Raw genomic sequence first — 8,431 nt, 5'->3', positions numbered from 1 at the left:
ATGGGCCGAGGCGAGCCGAGGCGGGCCGAGGCGAGCCGAGGCAAGCTGTTACCAGCAGTGGAAAAACGCCATAAGATCTGACCACTTCTTTCCCCACTGATAGAGATATGACACAAAACAGGACAGATTGGCACCAAGGTGTCACAAACAATTAGTTAATTATCAAGGAGTCCATTGACAAAAAAATGTATCAGTAATTTTGATAAGTCATTTTTTCAATTGCAAGCATCTCATGGTTTCCTGCTTTTCTCTGTTATAGCATTGTTAATGGAATACTTTGGATTGTGTTTGAAGGTTTAAAAGAGATCACTTTGGTATATGTAGAACAAGCCTGTAATTGGCATTTTTCACAATTTTCTGCGATTTCACAGCCTAAATCAAATAAATATAGTTATGAACATAGAAAATAAACAACACAAAATTGAGTATTTCTAATAGTTAGAATAATTGGGGTTTTCCCTCTTTGCATTGGGAGATACTAAGAAGTGAATTTGAAGTAAAACCCTTGGCCCATGTCACGCCTTATTACATTTAATTAAAGAAACTAAATCAATGCTGTATAAGTTAAAGAAACACACGTCTATGGAATGAAATAGCAACACTCCCTCTTCACGCAAGGTCAGTAATCTGAAGCTCTAATGAGCATCAGCTCTGCTGAGAGACCAGTGAACTTTTGTGACAGAGAAACATTTCGAGTCTCAAGGTCTGTGTGTGAGGTCGAGCTGTCTCCTAACACACCATGCATTATGCAGAGACTATTGAGATGTGCACACACACATGAAGACATGTGAGCACAGAGAGCGAGGGAGAAATCCTTACTCTAGTCATGATAAGGAACAAAAGAGACAGTTATGGGATTTATATTTCAGCATGCATTAATAGAACTGTGTCCCTACTCCCGTATTTCCTTCACTGCTGAAGTGTATGTTTTCGTTCCAGTTCTAAAAATACAAAATAAGAGCATCAAATTTAAAGGACAAAGATGGGGACACAGCACTGTATTAGAGACACTCACAGAAACTCAGTTTTAGGCACTTGCTTAATTCATTCAGTGGGCCTGAGAACAGTATTATACACCCCATTCATTATTCAAGTCCTCTCCATTATCAAAGTGCCCAGAGAAATAAGATTAACCCAGCCAGAAATAACTCACTGTGGCGTGATTTTCTTCTTCTTCTACAAAGCACTTAGCTGGTTGGGTGTAGGTCTGCACATAAACCCAGATTAAGAGTACATGAACATATAATCAACAGAAAGTCTACTGAGCAGAATAACCCTCTCCAAGAAAATATGGCTGTAGTGTAGAAGAGATGGAGGGAATGGAGAAGAAGGGTAAAGGAGAGGAGGGATGAAAGGAAGAAGAGAATTGTTAGAGGGAGGTGTGAGTTCAATTACAGAAGAGATAAGAAAAGTGATCACAGCCAGGAAAAAAAGGATGAGAGCAAAGATGGGACACACAGTAGGGACAGGAATGGCAGAAGGATGGAAATACAGGGATGAAACAAGGTAGGTTAGGAGGACAGAAAAGATGGATGGAGGATGGGTGAAAAAAAGGAAAGCTAGAGAGACACTGCGTGAATGAAACGAAAGAAAGATAAAAGACTACCCACTCCTAATGGTTGACATGTCTGCCATCCTGACTGTCTGGATTTAGATCTCTTTAATTCCAAGTTGATCACGTCAAGGTGAGTGAACCCCTGCCGTCACAAACGCTCAAGTTCTGTGACCGCAGGAGCACCCAGAGGACCACAGCCAAGAGGAGAGGTGCTACAAGGAGGCTTCGGCCTCCTGCACATCGTCCAATCCAAAGTCATGTCCATTTACACCGCTTGTCAATTTGCTCTTTTATAATTTAAGATTGTGCACAAGAAAAACTGAATGTAAATATGCGATCACATCCAAAAGAGAGATGCAAAGTCCGTTTTTTAAATACGCTTTTTGGTTAATTTACAAAAAGGTGCGGCTGCCACCCACTGTTTCTGCTCCACCAGCAAGCCCCTTCAAAATATTTGTATTAAAACTTAAAAAATGGTGGCAGAGGAAACAAATAATTTTGTGTAGAGCTAGAAAATATATACATTATCTACATACATAATCTTGCTAGGCCCTCTTCAGAATATTAAAAGTACAGTAGGCCACAGAAACATACGTTACATTTGTTGTTTTATTTACCCATAGGGCAACTTTTAAAAACTCATGCAGAGATGCATCACCCTAAAAATCTACCCAAATATGTTTTCCATGGTAACGTTGAACAAAGACAAACACTTAATACTTTATGAATAATAATCCTGATGCTAATGAAGTATAGCCTTCATCAGAGTTTGACATACAAATACTAAAATAACTGAAATGAAGGCTTTAAAAATCCTAAAAAAGGATGAAAAGATATAATTTAATAGTCTAAATTCCATTATCTGATTGTCTTGAGGGTGGAAAAACATGATAATAAGGAAGGGAAAAGCCGCTCAGTGTTGACATGCTCTTCCACCTCAGACCCATATCCACACTGAAGGCACATGGGAAAACAGCAATGGCAGCGCCGCTGTCGACAAACTGTCTTCCCCTCTCTCTTCCTCTCTGGTGGCTTTTGAAGACAGACATAAAAAAACAAGGCAGGGCACAAAAGGACCCCTAAGGAGGTCCCCTAGCAGATGCAGCCCCCCCCCTCCCACTGGACCCAGGCCCTGAAGACAGCCCCGAGGCTAATCGACCAGGAACACAATAAAGAAGCAGCAGAGGCAGCCGGTGCTGAGCGCGGATGTCTGATGTGCGTGTACAGATCAAGAGGATGAACGTAACATTATGATATTTATCAAGCCACTTTACATAAAAGTAATGGTCCCGATCCCCTTAGCCTTCTACACACCTAAAGAGATCCATGTCCACATGACGTGGGGTCATTTGAGCTCTTGTTGTGAGACGTATCCTTCAGTTGACAGTCTCACACCTGCTGGATGCCATCAGATCAGGTAGAAGAACAAAGATGGTGTGATATGGTACGATAAGGTTATATTGCCTTGGGGTGATTCAAGCTCATTTGCATACTTTCAAACATTCCCTCAAGGGATTTGGATTGGTAGCCAGGATAACAGATCTAAACAAATTTTATTTTATGCTTTAATGAGGCCACGGGATACCACTGGAAGCAAACATCCCTTCAAGGAAGCATGTGGTCTTCTGATTCATCAAGAGCAAGGTGACTTCTCACGATTCAGCAGAATTACATTACCTTAAATCTGTCCGAGGGGGTTTAATTCCAACTATTATTAAAAAGAGGAATGATTAACATTTATAATAATAATCATGCTGCCAATGAAGTGTAAAAAAACATTTTTTTTAAAGAAAAACCCAGACAGAGGCCATTCCGCTGCATGAGTAGTTTTACCTTAATTAAATAAACTATCTTTTGCTTACAATACATTAGTATTTTTGCATAAGTAAGATTGAGAATGCATGACTTTTATTTAACTAAAATTAAACATTTTCATATTATTGCACTGCAACTTTTTATTTCAGTAAAAAAGGTTGCAGGGCAGTGATCTAAAAATACGTTGAAAACTGTTAGTCTTCGGTCCACAGGAAAATGCCTACGCAGTGGTCCGCCCTGGACATGTACACGTTTTTCTTCTCAGTACACAATGTTAAACTGATCTAAGTTTATTTGCCCTTTTTAAGTGCTTCAAGGATGGCATAGCAGAGAAGGTTATACAAAGTATTGGGAAAATTCCAACAGTTCTATAAAAAGTGCTGTTGAAAAGGAAAGTGATTCTCTTTATTTAGTAATGAGGGAGCCACGGTTCAGTAGCGCACATACACATTGCTGAACGGCACACAGAGACCCCAGCACCACCAGGAGCAAGCCTCCCCAAAGCTCTCACATTGCATCAAGTCACTGAGTGACAGGTACATTGTTCAAGGCAAGGGGGAAAAGAGTGGTGAGAAGTGTTTCTCTCAGAGAGCTCCTGAGTCCGTCAGGCAACCAGCTAAACCACAGCCGGGCAGAGAGGCGCACCGATTGGTTGAGTGCACTCCACGAAAACAGGGTTCTTCCGAAGTTCTTTGGGGGCTGAATGATTTACAGGAACATTCATATTCAAGCAATCATTTGAACTTGTAAACGTTCCATGCATTGCTATTTCTGAACATGCATAAATAACGAAATACTTTTGTGTTGTTTCCACTGGTCCTCTTATTCAAATGAAATACTTTTAAAGTAACTTTTAACTTTTTGATTGATTTGATGTGTGGACTATGTATAATCATCTTAGAAAAATCAATTTTGAATTTAATACAATTTAGAATTGAATTTTGAGTTTTTAGTTTTTTTGGCGGATTATAAGGAACAAGGGAATAAGATACACAAAAAAACTAAATGTTTAAAAGTGTAAAATATAAAATGTTTAGCTGGTACGTTTCTGCAACTTTTGATTAAAATGACATCCGACAAAGTGTTTCTATACACACTCCATTCAAGAACAAAAGTATTTACTTTCTGCTAAGATCGTAAGGCTGTGACATACCAACCCGACGGCCAACCTTTGGGAGTCGGACTGGACTGACCAGTCTCCCCAAGTTGCATGCGCGTGATGTAATACTTAATACAACAGGTCGCGGTAATCTGTATTGTTGCCATAAAAATGAAAACCGGTAGCTGATTGGACGGACTAGGCAAATGGGTCTGGGTTCTCCGGAATTTCAAAAGGCGGACTGTCGGGGCGGCTCGTTCGGAATGCGATCTCATATTTTAAGAAAATAGTTCCCCGAAACGTGTTTCTGAAAACACTTTGAGCGAGATAAAGGCCATACAGTTGCTTAGTCTGTCTTCATTTCAGATCAACAAAGGTCAGTTTAAAAGATTTTCTTCAGATTTTGAGAGGCGTTAGACACGCTCATCCCGCACGTCATTTCCGGGGGAGCACTCCACCAATCAGATTGGTCACTGATTCCTGCCCGCCTTCCGATTCAACTTCAAAGTCAAATTGGCCAAAATGAAGGGCGACGGCTCGTCCGACTGACGACGGGACGGAACACACCGAACAGACACGAGTCACTGACCTCGCCAGATTGTCTGACAGACGATGATCGGGGTGGTGTGTCGGCGCCTTTACAAATGCTGTATGACACTACAATAATGTAATTTGAAAAACATGTAACAGCTGCAGTTTAAAATGTTATGCAGTCAAAACAAAAACATAGCTTAACAGGTATAAAGAGGTGTATTTGACAGCATACAAAACAGACGACAACCACTTCCAAGTAGTATTTCTTACTGTTGAGATCACATTTCTATATCAAACATCAAATAAATATCACATTTTTGTTGTGTGGGGCTGTTAATTGGTATGACTGATGTTTCTTTGCTGAATACAGTGCTTGAGATGTTCCAAAAGTCTGGCTAATCCAGTCATGTAACCTGTACTGGTCATCCTCTGAAGTGTCTTTTTACACTTTACCTGAAAGAAAAGAAATCAAGTCAGCGCTTCATAAATGTGTTTCCACAGTCATTTTTATCAGAACACAGTCCTCCCAGTTCTTACTTGTCTGTCCTTATTATACATCTTCAGGGTTCTCACAAGGACGTCCTTGTCCGTTCTTTCACAGAAGTCTTCCTGGCCATTCAGGATATCCTGCACTTTGCAGAAGAACTTATCCTGTATGGGACATAAGCAAGATTATTATGTGTACACATGTGTATGGGTTTCCTCAGGAGGGTGGCTGGCGTCTCCCTTAGAGATAGGGTGAGAAGCTCAGTCATCCAAGAGGAGCTCGGAGTAGAGCTGCTGCTCCTACGCGTCGAAAGGAGCCAGTTGAGGTGGTTTGGGCATCTGGTAAGGATGCCTCCTGGACGCTTCTCTAGGGAGTTGTTCCAGGCAGGTCCAGCTGGGAGGAGGTCTCGGGGAAGACCCAGGACTAGGTGGAGGGATTGTGTCTCCAAACTGGCCTCGGAACGCCTTGGGATCCCCTAGTCGGAGCTGGTCAATGTTGCTCCGGAAAGGGAAGTTTGGGGTCTCCTGCTGGAGCTGCCGCCCCCGCGCCCCGAGACCGGATAAGCGGACGTAGATGGATGGATGGATGGATGGAAGTGTATTTGATAGGATCATTTATAATTTTGTATAATGTATACTGATTATTGATCCCCAGTGGGAAAATTACAATACAGCATTGTTATAATACAGTAGACCAACATGATTTTAGAGATTGTAATAAATTATAAAGCAATGCATAATTCATCACAAATACATAAAATAAAAAAAAATTCTATTACACTATGAAGGATTTTGCATTCACATGCATCATAATTACTGAAAATGTAAAGGCCTAAACACATTTAGAACATGAAGGCAATAATGCCTTTCTTCTCTTTCTGGGTAATTTAAAAAATAAATTAAAATGGGTTGGACGATAATCCACAATTTATTATGTAGGTGGGGTTCTGCTAGGGAATTTAGACTTGACATAAGTATTTCTAAAATCCTGGGGTCTCATTTATAAAACTGTGCATAGGATCCTTACTAAAAGTGTACGAATGCCCAAAAACAAAAACAAAAACAAAAAATCTGATTTGTAAAATCATGCCGTGAATCAGCCTCTTATCCCGCCCTGTACACGCCCATTTTTTAAATCATAAATAATCAATGCAAAGCACCACGTGAATGCTGATAAGTATGTTAATGACCCTGGCCGTTGGTCTTCCGAATCATCACGAATCATGACGGAAAAAAAGTAAATGAACTCTCAGACGTTCGGTAAATGCTGCAAGTCGAAGTATAATTTCGGCCTGTTCAGCACAGTGAAGGTGAACCTGCTCCACAGGCATCATGGCACTCGGGGACAGCTTTGATATATCCCAGACCTACAGGCATAGGCTATTTTAAGATTTCACCTGAACTATACTATATCAAAACAAGTCTTAGTGATAAAGTTGAGAGTATAATATTTATATAAAACACGTAGCTGTAAACAGCCGGTTGCCCCTAGTGTTGCGAGGACCTATATTTGGACCAAGATGACACGTTTCCGACGTCTACTGGACCCAATCCATAGATCCAGGAGCGCAGCTTTAGGGAATTTAAATTGTCATATTAGCCAGTCATCGCCATGGTCCCTGAAGTCTCTTTCTCTCCTTATTCTTCCTTTTGGGATGCAGTGTCAGCAGTGCATCATGCAGCATTACTCACGGGTGTGTAGGCTACGTGTGTAAATGTAAAAAGCACACACACTTTTCTTCTCGCAGGATTTGTCACCAACAGTATTTAAGTTCGGACTGATAACGAGGATATTGAATGTAACGATTGCGCGAGAGCTCAACGGCTGTATTTTCATATTTTGACATTTTATTATATGCACAGCATTAAAAACAGACTGCTCTGCCGTTACCTAATGGTTGGTTGGGTATATGATATTCCATGGAGTCGGGCCCTCTCTTCTTCTCACAATGGGACAGTGAGACAGCGCCGATTAAATATTAGAACGAATTCTGATTTAAGATTTGAGTTAGATTTTAAGGTGTTTATGTAGGCCTAACAATTATCGGACATTCTTACAAAAAAAACAAAAAAACTTAAAGTAGTTTAATATGCCTAAACAACGATCAATCACCATACTTCCCATGGTCATATCTTGTCATGAACACTGTCAAAAAAAAAAAACTGAAATCCAACGATTATAGAAGTTATCTCACACTAATGTTTTCTTCTTCATTGGTGTCTATGGTGAGGAAAAGGCTTAACTTTTTTTTTTTAATGTAGCCTACCTAAACAATGATTCTCAAATTCTCTCTCATGTTGCTCCTCATTACCAGTGAAAACTGTCGAAAAATCGAATTTAAAGTCCAATTATTATGGACGTTTTCTGATATTGTGCGTTTCTGCTTCATTTAAGACTATTAGAAAAAAAGCTTAATGTGAAAAACTTCACGTGGTGTAATGTATCTAAACAGCGATCAATGATGATTGATACAGTAAACCACGTTGATGTGCCGTCTGACATCAGTTCTGACATCAGTCACCACCTCACTATCTGCGTCACCAATTCACAGTCTCCAAAATGTGCTTACTCATGGGTTCGCGTGGAGGACCGCACTTACCCCATTTTGTTTTTTTTATAAATCCCAACCTTTGCGTGGAAGTTGCCGTACGCACATTTCCAGCCCCGTTTTGTGTGTACGCCAAGTTCATCTGAGACATCTGGCCCCAAACACAACTAAGTACACACATACTCAATTCCAGTGCTAGTTTATAACTGCAATAGTATATATATTTGTTTTGACAAAAGCCCAGCACATCAAATGTTTCAAAATCCCAACAGGGGCCTAGATGCTCACCTTACATCCTCTTCTGCCTTCAGTCAGATGAGATACATCTTCCACAAAGGAATCCTGCATCACAAATAAGAATGAGGAGTTACATAACATTATTCAGGCAGTATA

General features: G+C 40.4%; 1 long non-coding RNA gene across 1 annotated transcript in view; it reads right to left on the bottom strand.

The window, feature by feature from the left end:
* Positions 1-5,117, bottom strand: part of LOC117956065 — a 19,374-nt gene extending 14,257 nt beyond the window's left edge. Inside the window, exon 1 of the long non-coding RNA XR_004659171.1 lies at positions 5,016-5,117. This is a non-coding gene — a long non-coding RNA (uncharacterized LOC117956065). The remainder of the gene's footprint in view (positions 1-5,015) is intronic.
* Positions 5,118-8,431: the final 3,314 nt, after the last annotated feature.

This window comes from Etheostoma cragini, chromosome 13, assembly GCF_013103735.1.
Source record: "Etheostoma cragini isolate CJK2018 chromosome 13, CSU_Ecrag_1.0, whole genome shotgun sequence".
NCBI classification, from domain to species: domain Eukaryota; kingdom Metazoa; phylum Chordata; class Actinopteri; order Perciformes; family Percidae; genus Etheostoma; species Etheostoma cragini.
Note: the sequence above shows the minus strand (reverse complement) of the source record. Positions and strands in the feature narration are given on the sequence as shown.